Here is a 16,610-nt window from a genome sequence, read left to right as displayed (position 1 = left end):
CTGGCTCAGGTGCAGCTCTTTAACTTACCTAAAAGGGAGGGCGGAGAGAAGACAAGGAAGGTGAATGAGGTGTTCCAATGTGAAATGCCGGAAACACAGAAACACAGACGACACACAACAAGAGGTGGCAATCTATTCATTAATTGCATTTAATCAATGAGCTCATTATCACTCATGCATTGTCCAACAGGTGTTGAAATAATGGGATTAAAAGGGGAGATCCCTTCAGAAAGACAGAAACAATAGCAAAGACAAAAAACACTTTTGGAATCTGCTTTTAGTCAACACATAAGGAAAGGGTGCACCGGTCCTGGAAATACTGCAATACCAGGTCAATGCGTGGAGTGGACAGAGCAAGCTCTATTTCCATCTCCCTGTTCTAAAAATCCATTTAATATATGGTCCCCAGATAGGGGACGTATCAGATATTAAACTGATAAGAACAGATACTACACTTGATCTTAGCCAAAAGGCCGAGAAGCGATAACCCGAACGGGCCGCGCGTTGCCCGAGCCTGCCCGATACTGCTGTTCAGCCCTTGCAGCGATTCAGCCTACTTCTAGGCAATTCCATGGGGCCCTGCAGGCTCACACACTCACAGCTACACGGGAGGTGAATAAAGGCCGGAGAGGAAGCCAGACAGGATTTGCTTCTTTTGCTTGCACCACAATGCAGTGCTGAAAGAGGAGGAATCTACATAAAAACGCCTTCCTGGCAACGCCCAAATGCCCTGCTGCCATGCAGATAAACACTGGCAGCGGCAGCAAGTGCATGCCCACAGCCACCCCTTGTTCCTTCACACCTTGTATCAGCTGTAATCCAGTCCAGTCCAGTGCTGCCTGCTGAGCAGCACTGACCAACACTGCCTGGGCCCAGGCTTTTATCTCTGAGGCCCCATTATGATGTCAGAAAGCTGGCTCTGGAATCCTGAGGGCTCCACTATGACACGTGCAAAGTTCCGTCTGAACTTTATATAAGACGGTGAGGCTCAGTCAGTCACTCAGTGTTGCCTGAGAGGGCAACACTGCAACAGCCGGCCGCCAGGCTGTCTTTTTTTTGCACAGCTAGTTGCCTCCAGGAGGCCACAAGAGGGAGACAAGGGACTGCAAAATGGAAAATAGGCATCCACCAACTTTACAGACAACTTCTCCTTGCTCCTACAACCTCCATCCTTGCACAGTTTGTTATTCTTCTAGGTAACATAGTAACAAATCCAAATTGCTGCTCTCTTTGTAGGCAAGCAAGGCTTTGTTGCAACTGCAATTCTTACTTCTTCTTGAAATGTAGGGACGACAGTACATTCCATCACATCCATCTAGTGTACACAGGTAGGTCCATTGTGGCGGGCAGGCGAGCGGGCGGGCTGCTTTATTGGCTGTTTGCTGTTCCCCTACTCCACTCCACTATTTGACTGTTGTGCTGCATCAATCAATCAATCAATCAATCAATCAATCAATCAATCAATCAATCAATCAATCAATCAATCAGTGGCTGGCTCAGGTGCAGCTCTTTAACTTACCTAAAAGGGAGGGCGGAGAGAAGACAAGGAAGGTGAATGAGGTGTTCCAATGTGAAATGCCGGAAACACAGAAACACAGACGACACACAACAAGAGGTGGCAATCTATTCATTAATTGCATTTAATCAATGAGCTCATTATCACTCATGCATTGTCCAACAGGTGTTGAAATAATGGGATTAAAAGGGGAGATCCCTTCAGAAAGACAGAAACAATAGCAAAGACAAAAAACACTTTTGGAATCTGCTTTTAGTCAACACATAAGGAAAGGGTGCACCGGTCCTGGAAATACTGCAATACCAGGTCAATGCGTGGAGTGGACAGAGCAAGCTCTATTTCCATCTCCCTGTTCTAAAAATCCATTTAATATATGGTCCCCAGATAGGGGACGTATCAGATATTAAACTGATAAGAACAGATACTACACTTGATCTTAGCCAAAAGGCCGAGAAGCGATAACCCGAACGGGCCGCGCGTTGCCCGAGCCTGCCCGATACTGCTGTTCAGCCCTTGCAGCGATTCAGCCTACTTCTAGGCAATTCCATGGGGCCCTGCAGGCTCACACACTCACAGCTACACGGGAGGTGAATAAAGGCCGGAGAGGAAGCCAGACAGGATTTGCTTCTTTTGCTTGCACCACAATGCAGTGCTGAAAGAGGAGGAATCTACATAAAAACGCCTTCCTGGCAACGCCCAAATGCCCTGCTGCCATGCAGATAAACACTGGCAGCGGCAGCAAGTGCATGCCCACAGCCACCCCTTGTTCCTTCACACCTTGTATCAGCTGTAATCCAGTCCAGTCCAGTGCTGCCTGCTGAGCAGCACTGACCAACACTGCCTGGGCCCAGGCTTTTATCTCTGAGGCCCCATTATGATGTCAGAAAGCTGGCTCTGGAATCCTGAGGGCTCCACTATGACACGTGCAAAGTTCCGTCTGAACTTTATATAAGACGGTGAGGCTCAGTCAGTCACTCAGTGTTGCCTGAGAGGGCAACACTGCAACAGCCGGCCGCCAGGCTGTCTTTTTTTTGCACAGCTAGTTGCCTCCAGGAGGCCACAAGAGGGAGACAAGGGACTGCAAAATGGAAAATAGGCATCCACCAACTTTACAGACAACTTCTCCTTGCTCCTACAACCTCCATCCTTGCACAGTTTGTTATTCTTCTAGGTAACATAGTAACAAATCCAAATTGCTGCTCTCTTTGTAGGCAAGCAAGGCTTTGTTGCAACTGCAATTCTTACTTCTTCTTGAAATGTAGGGACGACAGTACATTCCATCACATCCATCTAGTGTACACAGGTAGGTCCATTGTGGCGGGCAGGCGAGCGGGCGGGCTGCTTTATTGGCTGTTTGCTGTTCCCCTACTCCACTCCACTATTTGACTGTTGTGCTGCATCAATCAATCAATCAATCAATCAATCAATCAATCAATCAATCAATCAATCAATCAATCAGTGGCTGGCTCAGGTGCAGCTCTTTAACTTACCTAAAAGGGAGGGCGGAGAGAAGACAAGGAAGGTGAATGAGGTGTTCCAATGTGAAATGCCGGAAACACAGAAACACAGACGACACACAACAAGAGGTGGCAATCTATTCATTAATTGCATTTAATCAATGAGCTCATTATCACTCATGCATTGTCCAACAGGTGTTGAAATAATGGGATTAAAAGGGGAGATCCCTTCAGAAAGACAGAAACAATAGCAAAGACAAAAAACACTTTTGGAATCTGCTTTTAGTCAACACATAAGGAAAGGGTGCACCGGTCCTGGAAATACTGCAATACCAGGTCAATGCGTGGAGTGGACAGAGCAAGCTCTATTTCCATCTCCCTGTTCTAAAAATCCATTTAATATATGGTCCCCAGATAGGGGACGTATCAGATATTAAACTGATAAGAACAGATACTACACTTGATCTTAGCCAAAAGGCCGAGAAGCGATAACCCGAACGGGCCGCGCGTTGCCCGAGCCTGCCCGATACTGCTGTTCAGCCCTTGCAGCGATTCAGCCTACTTCTAGGCAATTCCATGGGGCCCTGCAGGCTCACACACTCACAGCTACACGGGAGGTGAATAAAGGCCGGAGAGAAAGCCAGACAGGATTTGCTTCTTTTGCTTGCACCACAATGCAGTGCTGAAAGAGGAGGAATCTACATAAAAACGCCTTCCTGGCAACGCCCAAATGCCCTGCTGCCATGCAGATAAACACTGGCAGCGGCAGCAAGTGCATGCCCACAGCCACCCCTTGTTCCTTCACACCTTGTATCAGCTGTAATCCAGTCCAGTCCAGTGCTGCCTGCTGAGCAGCACTGACCAACACTGCCTGGGCCCAGGCTTTTATCTCTGAGGCCCCATTATGATGTCAGAAAGCTGGCTCTGGAATCCTGAGGGCTCCACTATGACACGTGCAAAGTTCCGTCTGAACTTTATATAAGACGGTGAGGCTCAGTCAGTCACTCAGTGTTGCCTGAGAGGGCAACACTGCAACAGCCGGCCGCCAGGCTGTCTTTTTTTTGCACAGCTAGTTGCCTCCAGGAGGCCACAAGAGGGAGACAAGGGACTGCAAAATGGAAAATAGGCATCCACCAACTTTACAGACAACTTCTCCTTGCTCCTACAACCTCCATCCTTGCACAGTTTGTTATTCTTCTAGGTAACATAGTAACAAATCCAAATTGCTGCTCTCTTTGTAGGCAAGCAAGGCTTTGTTGCAACTGCAATTCTTACTTCTTCTTGAAATGTAGGGACGACAGTACATTCCATCACATCCATCTAGTGTACACAGGTAGGTCCATTGTGGCGGGCAGGCGAGCGGGCGGGCTGCTTTATTGGCTGTTTGCTGTTCCCCTACTCCACTCCACTATTTGACTGTTGTGCTGCATCAATCAATCAATCAATCAATCAATCAATCAATCAATCAATCAATCAATCAATCAATCAATCAATCAATCAGTGGCTGGCTCAGGTGCAGCTCTTTAACTTACCTAAAAGGGAGGGCGGAGAGAAGACAAGGAAGGTGAATGAGGTGTTCCAATGTGAAATGCCGGAAACACAGAAACACAGACGACACACAACAAGAGGTGGCAATCTATTCATTAATTGCATTTAATCAATGAGCTCATTATCACTCATGCATTGTCCAACAGGTGTTGAAATAATGGGATTAAAAGGGGAGATCCCTTCAGAAAGACAGAAACAATAGCAAAGACAAAAAACACTTTTGGAATCTGCTTTTAGTCAACACATAAGGAAAGGGTGCACCGGTCCTGGAAATACTGCAATACCAGGTCAATGCGTGGAGTGGACAGAGCAAGCTCTATTTCCATCTCCCTGTTCTAAAAATCCATTTAATATATGGTCCCCAGATAGGGGACGTATCAGATATTAAACTGATAAGAACAGATACTACACTTGATCTTAGCCAAAAGGCCGAGAAGCGATAACCCGAACGGGCCGCGCGTTGCCCGAGCCTGCCCGATACTGCTGTTCAGCCCTTGCAGCGATTCAGCCTACTTCTAGGCAATTCCATGGGGCCCTGCAGGCTCACACACTCACAGCTACACGGGAGGTGAATAAAGGCCGGAGAGGAAGCCAGACAGGATTTGCTTCTTTTGCTTGCACCACAATGCAGTGCTGAAAGAGGAGGAATCTACATAAAAACGCCTTCCTGGCAACGCCCAAATGCCCTGCTGCCATGCAGATAAACACTGGCAGCGGCAGCAAGTGCATGCCCACTGCCACCCCTTGTTCCTTCACACCTTGTATCAGCTGTAATCCAGTCCAGTCCAGTGCTGCCTGCTGAGCAGCACTGACCAACACTGCCTGGGCCCAGGCTTTTATCTCTGAGGCCCCATTATGATGTCAGAAAGCTGGCTCTGGAATCCTGAGGGCTCCACTATGACACGTGCAAAGTTCCGTCTGAACTTTATATAAGACGGTGAGGCTCAGTCAGTCACTCAGTGTTGCCTGAGAGGGCAACACTGCAACAGCCGGCCGCCAGGCTGTCTTTTTTTTGCACAGCTAGTTGCCTCCAGGAGGCCACAAGAGGGAGACAAGGGACTGCAAAATGGAAAATAGGCATCCACCAACTTTACAGACAACTTCTCCTTGCTCCTACAACCTCCATCCTTGCACAGTTTGTTATTCTTCTAGGTAACATAGTAACAAATCCAAATTGCTGCTCTCTTTGTAGGCAAGCAAGGCTTTGTTGCAACTGCAATTCTTACTTCTTCTTGAAATGTAGGGACGACAGTACATTCCATCACATCCATCTAGTGTACACAGGTAGGTCCATTGTGGCGGGCAGGCGAGCGGGCGGGCTGCTTTATTGGCTGTTTGCTGTTCCCCTACTCCACTCCACTATTTGACTGTTGTGCTGCATCAATCAATCAATCAATCAATCAATCAATCAATCAATCAATCAATCAATCAATCAATCAATCAATCAATCAATCAATCAATCAGTGGCTGGCTCAGGTGCAGCTCTTTAACTTACCTAAAAGGGAGGGCGGAGAGAAGACAAGGAAGGTGAATGAGGTGTTCCAATGTGAAATGCCGGAAACACAGAAACACAGACGACACACAACAAGAGGTGGCAATCTATTCATTAATTGCATTTAATCAATGAGCTCATTATCACTCATGCATTGTCCAACAGGTGTTGAAATAATGGGATTAAAAGGGGAGATCCCTTCAGAAAGACAGAAACAATAGCAAAGACAAAAAACACTTTTGGAATCTGCTTTTAGTCAACACATAAGGAAAGGGTGCACCGGTCCTGGAAATACTGCAATACCAGGTCAATGCGTGGAGTGGACAGAGCAAGCTCTATTTCCATCTCCCTGTTCTAAAAATCCATTTAATATATGGTCCCCAGATAGGGGACGTATCAGATATTAAACTGATAAGAACAGATACTACACTTGATCTTAGCCAAAAGGCCGAGAAGCGATAACCCGAACGGGCCGCGCGTTGCCCGAGCCTGCCCGATACTGCTGTTCAGCCCTTGCAGCGATTCAGCCTACTTCTAGGCAATTCCATGGGGCCCTGCAGGCTCACACACTCACAGCTACACGGGAGGTGAATAAAGGCCGGAGAGGAAGCCAGACAGGATTTGCTTCTTTTGCTTGCACCACAATGCAGTGCTGAAAGAAGAGGAATCTACATAAAAACGCCTTCCTGGCAACGCCCAAATGCCCTGCTGCCATGCAGATAAACACTGGCAGCGGCAGCAAGTGCATGCCCACAGCCACCCCTTGTTCCTTCACACCTTGTATCAGCTGTAATCCAGTCCAGTCCAGTGCTGCCTGCTGAGCAGCACTGACCAACACTGCCTGGGCCCAGGCTTTTATCTCTGAGGCCCCATTATGATGTCAGAAAGCTGGCTCTGGAATCCTGAGGGCTCCACTATGACACGTGCAAAGTTCCGTCTGAACTTTATATAAGACGGTGAGGCTCAGTCAGTCACTCAGTGTTGCCTGAGAGGGCAACACTGCAACAGCCGGCCGCCAGGCTGTCTTTTTTTTGCACAGCTAGTTGCCTCCAGGAGGCCACAAGAGGGAGACAAGGGACTGCAAAATGGAAAATAGGCATCCACCAACTTTACAGACAACTTCTCCTTGCTCCTACAACCTCCATCCTTGCACAGTTTGTTATTCTTCTAGGTAACATAGTAACAAATCCAAATTGCTGCTCTCTTTGTAGGCAAGCAAGGCTTTGTTGCAACTGCAATTCTTACTTCTTCTTGAAATGTAGGGACGACAGTACATTCCATCACATCCATCTAGTGTACACAGGTAGGTCCATTGTGGCGGGCAGGCGAGCGGGCGGGCTGCTTTATTGGCTGTTTGCTGTTCCCCTACTCCACTCCACTATTTGACTGTTGTGCTGCATCAATCAATCAATCAATCAATCAATCAATCAATCAATCAATCAATCAATCAGTGGCTGGCTCAGGTGCAGCTCTTTAACTTACCTAAAAGGGAGGGCGGAGAGAAGACAAGGAAGGTGAATGAGGTGTTCCAATGTGAAATGCCGGAAACACAGAAACACAGACGACACACAACAAGAGGTGGCAATCTATTCATTAATTGCATTTAATCAATGAGCTCATTATCACTCATGCATTGTCCAACAGGTGTTGAAATAATGGGATTAAAAGGGGAGATCCCTTCAGAAAGACAGAAACAATAGCAAAGACAAAAAACACTTTTGGAATCTGCTTTTAGTCAACACATAAGGAAAGGGTGCACCGGTCCTGGAAATACTGCAATACCAGGTCAATGCGTGGAGTGGACAGAGCAAGCTCTATTTCCATCTCCCTGTTCTAAAAATCCATTTAATATATGGTCCCCAGATAGGGGACGTATCAGATATTAAACTGATAAGAACAGATACTACACTTGATCTTAGCCAAAAGGCCGAGAAGCGATAACCCGAACGGGCCGCGCGTTGCCCGAGCCTGCCCGATACTGCTGTTCAGCCCTTGCAGCGATTCAGCCTACTTCTAGGCAATTCCATGGGGCCCTGCAGGCTCACACACTCACAGCTACACGGGAGGTGAATAAAGGCCGGAGAGGAAGCCAGACAGGATTTGCTTCTTTTGCTTGCACCACAATGCAGTGCTGAAAGAGGAGGAATCTACATAAAAACGCCTTCCTGGCAACGCCCAAATGCCCTGCTGCCATGCAGATAAACACTGGCAGCGGCAGCAAGTGCATGCCCACAGCCACCCCTTGTTCCTTCACACCTTGTATCAGCTGTAATCCAGTCCAGTCCAGTGCTGCCTGCTGAGCAGCACTGACCAACACTGCCTGGGCCCAGGCTTTTATCTCTGAGGCCCCATTATGATGTCAGAAAGCTGGCTCTGGAATCCTGAGGGCTCCACTATGACACGTGCAAAGTTCCGTCTGAACTTTATATAAGACGGTGAGGCTCAGTCAGTCACTCAGTGTTGCCTGAGAGGGCAACACTGCAACAGCCGGCCGCCAGGCTGTCTTTTTTTTGCACAGCTAGTTGCCTCCAGGAGGCCACAAGAGGGAGACAAGGGACTGCAAAATGGAAAATAGGCATCCACCAACTTTACAGACAACTTCTCCTTGCTCCTACAACCTCCATCCTTGCACAGTTTGTTATTCTTCTAGGTAACATAGTAACAAATCCAAATTGCTGCTCTCTTTGTAGGCAAGCAAGGCTTTGTTGCAACTGCAATTCTTACTTCTTCTTGAAATGTAGGGACGACAGTACATTCCATCACATCCATCTAGTGTACACAGGTAGGTCCATTGTGGCGGGCAGGCGAGCGGGCGGGCTGCTTTATTGGCTGTTTGCTGTTCCCCTACTCCACTCCACTATTTGACTGTTGTGCTGCATCAATCAATCAATCAATCAATCAATCAATCAATCAATCAATCAATCAATCAATCAGTGGCTGGCTCAGGTGCAGCTCTTTAACTTACCTAAAAGGGAGGGCGGAGAGAAGACAAGGAAGGTGAATGAGGTGTTCCAATGTGAAATGCCGGAAACACAGAAACACAGACGACACACAACAAGAGGTGGCAATCTATTCATTAATTGCATTTAATCAATGAGCTCATTATCACTCATGCATTGTCCAACAGGTGTTGAAATAATGGGATTAAAAGGGGAGATCCCTTCAGAAAGACAGAAACAATAGCAAAGACAAAAAACACTTTTGGAATCTGCTTTTAGTCAACACATAAGGAAAGGGTGCACCGGTCCTGGAAATACTGCAATACCAGGTCAATGCGTGGAGTGGACAGAGCAAGCTCTATTTCCATCTCCCTGTTCTAAAAATCCATTTAATATATGGTCCCCAGATAGGGGACGTATCAGATATTAAACTGATAAGAACAGATACTACACTTGATCTTAGCCAAAAGGCCGAGAAGCGATAACCCGAACGGGCCGCGCGTTGCCCGAGCCTGCCCGATACTGCTGTTCAGCCCTTGCAGCGATTCAGCCTACTTCTAGGCAATTCCATGGGGCCCTGCAGGCTCACACACTCACAGCTACACGGGAGGTGAATAAAGGCCGGAGAGGAAGCCAGACAGGATTTGCTTCTTTTGCTTGCACCACAATGCAGTGCTGAAAGAGGAGGAATCTACATAAAAACGCCTTCCTGGCAACGCCCAAATGCCCTGCTGCCATGCAGATAAACACTGGCAGCGGCAGCAAGTGCATGCCCACAGCCACCCCTTGTTCCTTCACACCTTGTATCAGCTGTAATCCAGTCCAGTCCAGTGCTGCCTGCTGAGCAGCACTGACCAACACTGCCTGGGCCCAGGCTTTTATCTCTGAGGCCCCATTATGATGTCAGAAAGCTGGCTCTGGAATCCTGAGGGCTCCACTATGACACGTGCAAAGTTCCGTCTGAACTTTATATAAGACGGTGAGGCTCAGTCAGTCACTCAGTGTTGCCTGAGAGGGCAACACTGCAACAGCCGGCCGCCAGGCTGTCTTTTTTTTGCACAGCTAGTTGCCTCCAGGAGGCCACAAGAGGGAGACAAGGGACTGCAAAATGGAAAATAGGCATCCACCAACTTTACAGACAACTTCTCCTTGCTCCTACAACCTCCATCCTTGCACAGTTTGTTATTCTTCTAGGTAACATAGTAACAAATCCAAATTGCTGCTCTCTTTGTAGGCAAGCAAGGCTTTGTTGCAACTGCAATTCTTACTTCTTCTTGAAATGTAGGGACGACAGTACATTCCATCACATCCATCTAGTGTACACAGGTAGGTCCATTGTGGCGGGCAGGCGAGCGGGCGGGCTGCTTTATTGGCTGTTTGCTGTTCCCCTACTCCACTCCACTATTTGACTGTTGTGCTGCATCAATCAATCAATCAATCAATCAATCAATCAATCAATCAATCAATCAATCAATCAATCAGTGGGTGGCTGGCTCAGGTGCAGCTCTTTAACTTACCTAAAAGGGAGGGCGGAGAGAAGACAAGGAAGGTGAATGAGGTGTTCCAATGTGAAATGCCGGAAACACAGAAACACAGACGACACACAACAAGAGGTGGCAATCTATTCATTAATTGCATTTAATCAATGAGCTCATTATCACTCATGCATTGTCCAACAGGTGTTGAAATAATGGGATTAAAAGGGGAGATCCCTTCAGAAAGACAGAAACAATAGCAAAGACAAAAAACACTTTTGGAATCTGCTTTTAGTCAACACATAAGGAAAGGGTGCACCGGTCCTGGAAATACTGCAATACCAGGTCAATGCGTGGAGTGGACAGAGCAAGCTCTATTTCCATCTCCCTGTTCTAAAAATCCATTTAATATATGGTCCCCAGATAGGGGACGTATCAGATATTAAACTGATAAGAACAGATACTACACTTGATCTTAGCCAAAAGGCCGAGAAGCGATAACCCGAACGGGCCGCGCGTTGCCCGAGCCTGCCCGATACTGCTGTTCAGCCCTTGCAGCGATTCAGCCTACTTCTAGGCAATTCCATGGGGCCCTGCAGGCTCACACACTCACAGCTACACGGGAGGTGAATAAAGGCCGGAGAGGAAGCCAGACAGGATTTGCTTCTTTTGCTTGCACCACAATGCAGTGCTGAAAGAGGAGGAATCTACATAAAAACGCCTTCCTGGCAACGCCCAAATGCCCTGCTGCCATGCAGATAAACACTGGCAGCGGCAGCAAGTGCATGCCCACAGCCACCCCTTGTTCCTTCACACCTTGTATCAGCTGTAATCCAGTCCAGTCCAGTGCTGCCTGCTGAGCAGCACTGACCAACACTGCCTGGGCCCAGGCTTTTATCTCTGAGGCCCCATTATGATGTCAGAAAGCTGGCTCTGGAATCCTGAGGGCTCCACTATGACACGTGCAAAGTTCCGTCTGAACTTTATATAAGACGGTGAGGCTCAGTCAGTCACTCAGTGTTGCCTGAGAGGGCAACACTGCAACAGCCGGCCGCCAGGCTGTCTTTTTTTTGCACAGCTAGTTGCCTCCAGGAGGCCACAAGAGGGAGACAAGGGACTGCAAAATGGAAAATAGGCATCCACCAACTTTACAGACAACTTCTCCTTGCTCCTACAACCTCCATCCTTGCACAGTTTGTTATTCTTCTAGGTAACATAGTAACAAATCCAAATTGCTGCTCTCTTTGTAGGCAAGCAAGGCTTTGTTGCAACTGCAATTCTTACTTCTTCTTGAAATGTAGGGACGACAGTACATTCCATCACATCCATCTAGTGTACACAGGTAGGTCCATTGTGGCGGGCAGGCGAGCGGGCGGGCTGCTTTATTGGCTGTTTGCTGTTCCCCTACTCCACTCCACTATTTGACTGTTGTGCTGCATCAATCAATCAATCAATCAATCAATCAATCAATCAATCAATCAATCAATCAATCAGTGGCTGGCTCAGGTGCAGCTCTTTAACTTACCTAAAAGGGAGGGCGGAGAGAAGACAAGGAAGGTGAATGAGGTGTTCCAATGTGAAATGCCGGAAACACAGAAACACAGACGACACACAACAAGAGGTGGCAATCTATTCATTAATTGCATTTAATCAATGAGCTCATTATCACTCATGCATTGTCCAACAGGTGTTGAAATAATGGGATTAAAAGGGGAGATCCCTTCAGAAAGACAGAAACAATAGCAAAGACAAAAAACACTTTTGGAATCTGCTTTTAGTCAACACATAAGGAAAGGGTGCACCGGTCCTGGAAATACTGCAATACCAGGTCAATGCGTGGAGTGGACAGAGCAAGCTCTATTTCCATCTCCCTGTTCTAAAAATCCATTTAATATATGGTCCCCAGATAGGGGACGTATCAGATATTAAACTGATAAGAACAGATACTACACTTGATCTTAGCCAAAAGGCCGAGAAGCGATAACCCGAACGGGCCGCGCGTTGCCCGAGCCTGCCCGATACTGCTGTTCAGCCCTTGCAGCGATTCAGCCTACTTCTAGGCAATTCCATGGGGCCCTGCAGGCTCACACACTCACAGCTACACGGGAGGTGAATAAAGGCCGGAGAGGAAGCCAGACAGGATTTGCTTCTTTTGCTTGCACCACAATGCAGTGCTGAAAGAGGAGGAATCTACATAAAAACGCCTTCCTGGCAACGCCCAAATGCCCTGCTGCCATGCAGATAAACACTGGCAGCGGCAGCAAGTGCATGCCCACAGCCACCCCTTGTTCCTTCACACCTTGTATCAGCTGTAATCCAGTCCAGTCCAGTGCTGCCTGCTGAGCAGCACTGACCAACACTGCCTGGGCCCAGGCTTTTATCTCTGAGGCCCCATTATGATGTCAGAAAGCTGGCTCTGGAATCCTGAGGGCTCCACTATGACACGTGCAAAGTTCCGTCTGAACTTTATATAAGACGGTGAGGCTCAGTCAGTCACTCAGTGTTGCCTGAGAGGGCAACACTGCAACAGCCGGCCGCCAGGCTGTCTTTTTTTTGCACAGCTAGTTGCCTCCAGGAGGCCACAAGAGGGAGACAAGGGACTGCAAAATGGAAAATAGGCATCCACCAACTTTACAGACAACTTCTCCTTGCTCCTACAACCTCCATCCTTGCACAGTTTGTTATTCTTCTAGGTAACATAGTAACAAATCCAAATTGCTGCTCTCTTTGTAGGCAAGCAAGGCTTTGTTGCAACTGCAATTCTTACTTCTTCTTGAAATGTAGGGACGACAGTACATTCCATCACATCCATCTAGTGTACACAGGTAGGTCCATTGTGGCGGGCAGGCGAGCGGGCGGGCTGCTTTATTGGCTGTTTGCTGTTCCCCTACTCCACTCCACTATTTGACTGTTGTGCTGCATCAATCAATCAATCAATCAATCAATCAATCAATCAATCAATCAATCAATCAATCAATCAGTGGCTGGCTCAGGTGCAGCTCTTTAACTTACCTAAAAGGGAGGGCGGAGAGAAGACAAGGAAGGTGAATGAGGTGTTCCAATGTGAAATGCCGGAAACACAGAAACACAGACGACACACAACAAGAGGTGGCAATCTATTCATTAATTGCATTTAATCAATGAGCTCATTATCACTCATGCATTGTCCAACAGGTGTTGAAATAATGGGATTAAAAGGGGAGATCCCTTCAGAAAGACAGAAACAATAGCAAAGACAAAAAACACTTTTGGAATCTGCTTTTAGTCAACACATAAGGAAAGGGTGCACCGGTCCTGGAAATACTGCAATACCAGGTCAATGCGTGGAGTGGACAGAGCAAGCTCTATTTCCATCTCCCTGTTCTAAAAATCCATTTAATATATGGTCCCCAGATAGGGGACGTATCAGATATTAAACTGATAAGAACAGATACTACACTTGATCTTAGCCAAAAGGCCGAGAAGCGATAACCCGAACGGGCCGCGCGTTGCCCGAGCCTGCCCGATACTGCTGTTCAGCCCTTGCAGCGATTCAGCCTACTTCTAGGCAATTCCATGGGGCCCTGCAGGCTCACACACTCACAGCTACACGGGAGGTGAATAAAGGCCGGAGAGGAAGCCAGACAGGATTTGCTTCTTTTGCTTGCACCACAATGCAGTGCTGAAAGAGGAGGAATCTACATAAAAACGCCTTCCTGGCAACGCCCAAATGCCCTGCTGCCATGCAGATAAACACTGGCAGCGGCAGCAAGTGCATGCCCACAGCCACCCCTTGTTCCTTCACACCTTGTATCAGCTGTAATCCAGTCCAGTCCAGTGCTGCCTGCTGAGCAGCACTGACCAACACTGCCTGGGCCCAGGCTTTTATCTCTGAGGCCCCATTATGATGTCAGAAAGCTGGCTCTGGAATCCTGAGGGCTCCACTATGACACGTGCAAAGTTCCGTCTGAACTTTATATAAGACGGTGAGGCTCAGTCAGTCACTCAGTGTTGCCTGAGAGGGCAACACTGCAACAGCCGGCCGCCAGGCTGTCTTTTTTTTGCACAGCTAGTTGCCTCCAGGAGGCCACAAGAGGGAGACAAGGGACTGCAAAATGGAAAATAGGCATCCACCAACTTTACAGACAACTTCTCCTTGCTCCTACAACCTCCATCCTTGCACAGTTTGTTATTCTTCTAGGTAACATAGTAACAAATCCAAATTGCTGCTCTCTTTGTAGGCAAGCAAGGCTTTGTTGCAACTGCAATTCTTACTTCTTCTTGAAATGCAGGGACGACAGTACATTCCATCACATCCATCTAGTGTACACAGGTAGGTCCATTGTGGCGGGCAGGCGAGCGGGCGGGCTGCTTTATTGGCTGTTTGCTGTTCCCCTACTCCACTCCACTATTTGACTGTTGTGCTGCATCAATCAATCAATCAATCAATCAATCAATCAATCAGTGGCTGGCTCAGGTGCAGCTCTTTAACTTACCTAAAAGGGAGGGCGGAGAGAAGACAAGGAAGGTGAATGAGGTGTTCCAATGTGAAATGCCGGAAACACAGAAACACAGACGACACACAACAAGAGGTGGCAATCTATTCATTAATTGCATTTAATCAATGAGCTCATTATCACTCATGCATTGTCCAACAGGTGTTGAAATAATGGGATTAAAAGGGGAGATCCCTTCAGAAAGACAGAAACAATAGCAAAGACAAAAAACACTTTTGGAATCTGCTTTTAGTCAACACATAAGGAAAGGGTGCACCGGTCCTGGAAATACTGCAATACCAGGTCAATGCGTGGAGTGGACAGAGCAAGCTCTATTTCCATCTCCCTGTTCTAAAAATCCATTTAATATATGGTCCCCAGATAGGGGACGTATCAGATATTAAACTGATAAGAACAGATACTACACTTGATCTTAGCCAAAAGGCCGAGAAGCGATAACCCGAACGGGCCGCGCGTTGCCCGAGCCTGCCCGATACTGCTGTTCAGCCCTTGCAGCGATTCAGCCTACTTCTAGGCAATTCCATGGGGCCCTGCAGGCTCACACACTCACAGCTACACGGGAGGTGAATAAAGGCCGGAGAGGAAGCCAGACAGGATTTGCTTCTTTTGCTTGCACCACAATGCAGTGCTGAAAGAGGAGGAATCTACATAAAAACGCCTTCCTGGCAACGCCCAAATGCCCTGCTGCCATGCAGATAAACACTGGCAGCGGCAGCAAGTGCATGCCCACAGCCACCCCTTGTTCCTTCACACCTTGTATCAGCTGTAATCCAGTCCAGTCCAGTGCTGCCTGCTGAGCAGCACTGACCAACACTGCCTGGGCCCAGGCTTTTATCTCTGAGGCCCCATTATGATGTCAGAAAGCTGGCTCTGGAATCCTGAGGGCTCCACTATGACACGTGCAAAGTTCCGTCTGAACTTTATATAAGACGGTGAGGCTCAGTCAGTCACTCAGTGTTGCCTGAGAGGGCAACACTGCAACAGCCGGCCGCCAGGCTGTCTTTTTTTTGCACAGCTAGTTGCCTCCAGGAGGCCACAAGAGGGAGACAAGGGACTGCAAAATGGAAAATAGGCATCCACCAACTTTACAGACAACTTCTCCTTGCTCCTACAACCTCCATCCTTGCACAGTTTGTTATTCTTCTAGGTAACATAGTAACAAATCCAAATTGCTGCTCTCTTTGTAGGCAAGCAAGGCTTTGTTGCAACTGCAATTCTTACTTCTTCTTGAAATGTAGGGACGACAGTACATTCCATCACATCCATCTAGTGTACACAGGTAGGTCCATTGTGGCGGGCAGGCGAGCGGGCGGGCTGCTTTATTGGCTGTTTGCTGTTCCCCTACTCCACTCCACTATTTGACTGTTGTGCTGCATCAATCAATCAATCAATCAATCAATCAATCAATCAATCAATCAATCAATCAATCAATCAATCAATCAATCAATCAGTGGCTGGCTCAGGTGCAGCTCTTTAACTTACCTAAAAGGGAGGGCGGAGAGAAGACAAGGAAGGTGAATGAGGTGTTCCAATGTGAAATGCCGGAAACACAGAAACACAGACGACACACAACAAGAGGTGGCAATCTATTCATTAATTGCATTTAATCAATGAGCTCATTATCACTCATGCATTGTCCAACAGGTGTTGAAATAATGGGATTAAAAGGGGAGATCCCTTCAGAAAG

At 47.6% G+C, this 16,610-nt stretch overlaps 11 non-coding genes across 11 annotated transcripts; all 11 read right to left on the bottom strand.

The window, feature by feature from the left end:
* Window positions 1–294: 294 nt before the first annotated feature.
* On the bottom strand, window positions 295–485 carry LOC142724321 (U2 spliceosomal RNA). The gene has a single exon (XR_012876124.1). It is a non-coding gene; the product is annotated as a U2 spliceosomal RNA (small nuclear RNA).
* Window positions 486–1,785: 1,300 nt separating this feature from the next.
* On the bottom strand, window positions 1,786–1,976 carry LOC142724320 (U2 spliceosomal RNA). Its single transcript, XR_012876123.1, has one exon. It is a non-coding gene; the product is annotated as a U2 spliceosomal RNA (small nuclear RNA).
* A 1,296-nt stretch (window positions 1,977–3,272) lies between these two features.
* On the bottom strand, window positions 3,273–3,463 carry LOC142724319 (U2 spliceosomal RNA). Its single transcript, XR_012876122.1, has one exon. It is a non-coding gene; the product is annotated as a U2 spliceosomal RNA (small nuclear RNA).
* A 1,308-nt stretch (window positions 3,464–4,771) lies between these two features.
* LOC142724318 (U2 spliceosomal RNA) lies at window positions 4,772–4,962 on the bottom strand. Its single transcript, XR_012876121.1, has one exon. It is a non-coding gene; the product is annotated as a U2 spliceosomal RNA (small nuclear RNA).
* Window positions 4,963–6,282: 1,320 nt separating this feature from the next.
* On the bottom strand, window positions 6,283–6,473 carry LOC142724317 (U2 spliceosomal RNA). Its single transcript, XR_012876120.1, has one exon. It is a non-coding gene; the product is annotated as a U2 spliceosomal RNA (small nuclear RNA).
* A 1,288-nt stretch (window positions 6,474–7,761) lies between these two features.
* On the bottom strand, window positions 7,762–7,952 carry LOC142724316 (U2 spliceosomal RNA). Its single transcript, XR_012876119.1, has one exon. It is a non-coding gene; the product is annotated as a U2 spliceosomal RNA (small nuclear RNA).
* Window positions 7,953–9,244: 1,292 nt separating this feature from the next.
* LOC142724315 (U2 spliceosomal RNA) lies at window positions 9,245–9,435 on the bottom strand. The gene has a single exon (XR_012876118.1). It is a non-coding gene; the product is annotated as a U2 spliceosomal RNA (small nuclear RNA).
* Window positions 9,436–10,735: 1,300 nt separating this feature from the next.
* Window positions 10,736–10,926, bottom strand: LOC142724314 (U2 spliceosomal RNA). Its single transcript, XR_012876117.1, has one exon. It is a non-coding gene; the product is annotated as a U2 spliceosomal RNA (small nuclear RNA).
* A 1,292-nt stretch (window positions 10,927–12,218) lies between these two features.
* LOC142724311 (U2 spliceosomal RNA) lies at window positions 12,219–12,409 on the bottom strand. The gene has a single exon (XR_012876115.1). It is a non-coding gene; the product is annotated as a U2 spliceosomal RNA (small nuclear RNA).
* Window positions 12,410–13,705: 1,296 nt separating this feature from the next.
* On the bottom strand, window positions 13,706–13,896 carry LOC142724310 (U2 spliceosomal RNA). The gene has a single exon (XR_012876114.1). It is a non-coding gene; the product is annotated as a U2 spliceosomal RNA (small nuclear RNA).
* A 1,272-nt stretch (window positions 13,897–15,168) lies between these two features.
* LOC142724309 (U2 spliceosomal RNA) lies at window positions 15,169–15,359 on the bottom strand. Its single transcript, XR_012876113.1, has one exon. It is a non-coding gene; the product is annotated as a U2 spliceosomal RNA (small nuclear RNA).
* Window positions 15,360–16,610: the final 1,251 nt, after the last annotated feature.

Source organism: Rhinoderma darwinii, unplaced genomic scaffold, assembly GCF_050947455.1.
Source record: "Rhinoderma darwinii isolate aRhiDar2 unplaced genomic scaffold, aRhiDar2.hap1 Scaffold_579, whole genome shotgun sequence".
Classification (NCBI taxonomy): domain Eukaryota; kingdom Metazoa; phylum Chordata; class Amphibia; order Anura; family Rhinodermatidae; genus Rhinoderma; species Rhinoderma darwinii.
The sequence above is the reverse complement of the archived record's forward strand: the minus strand, read 5'-3'. Positions and strand labels throughout refer to the sequence as shown.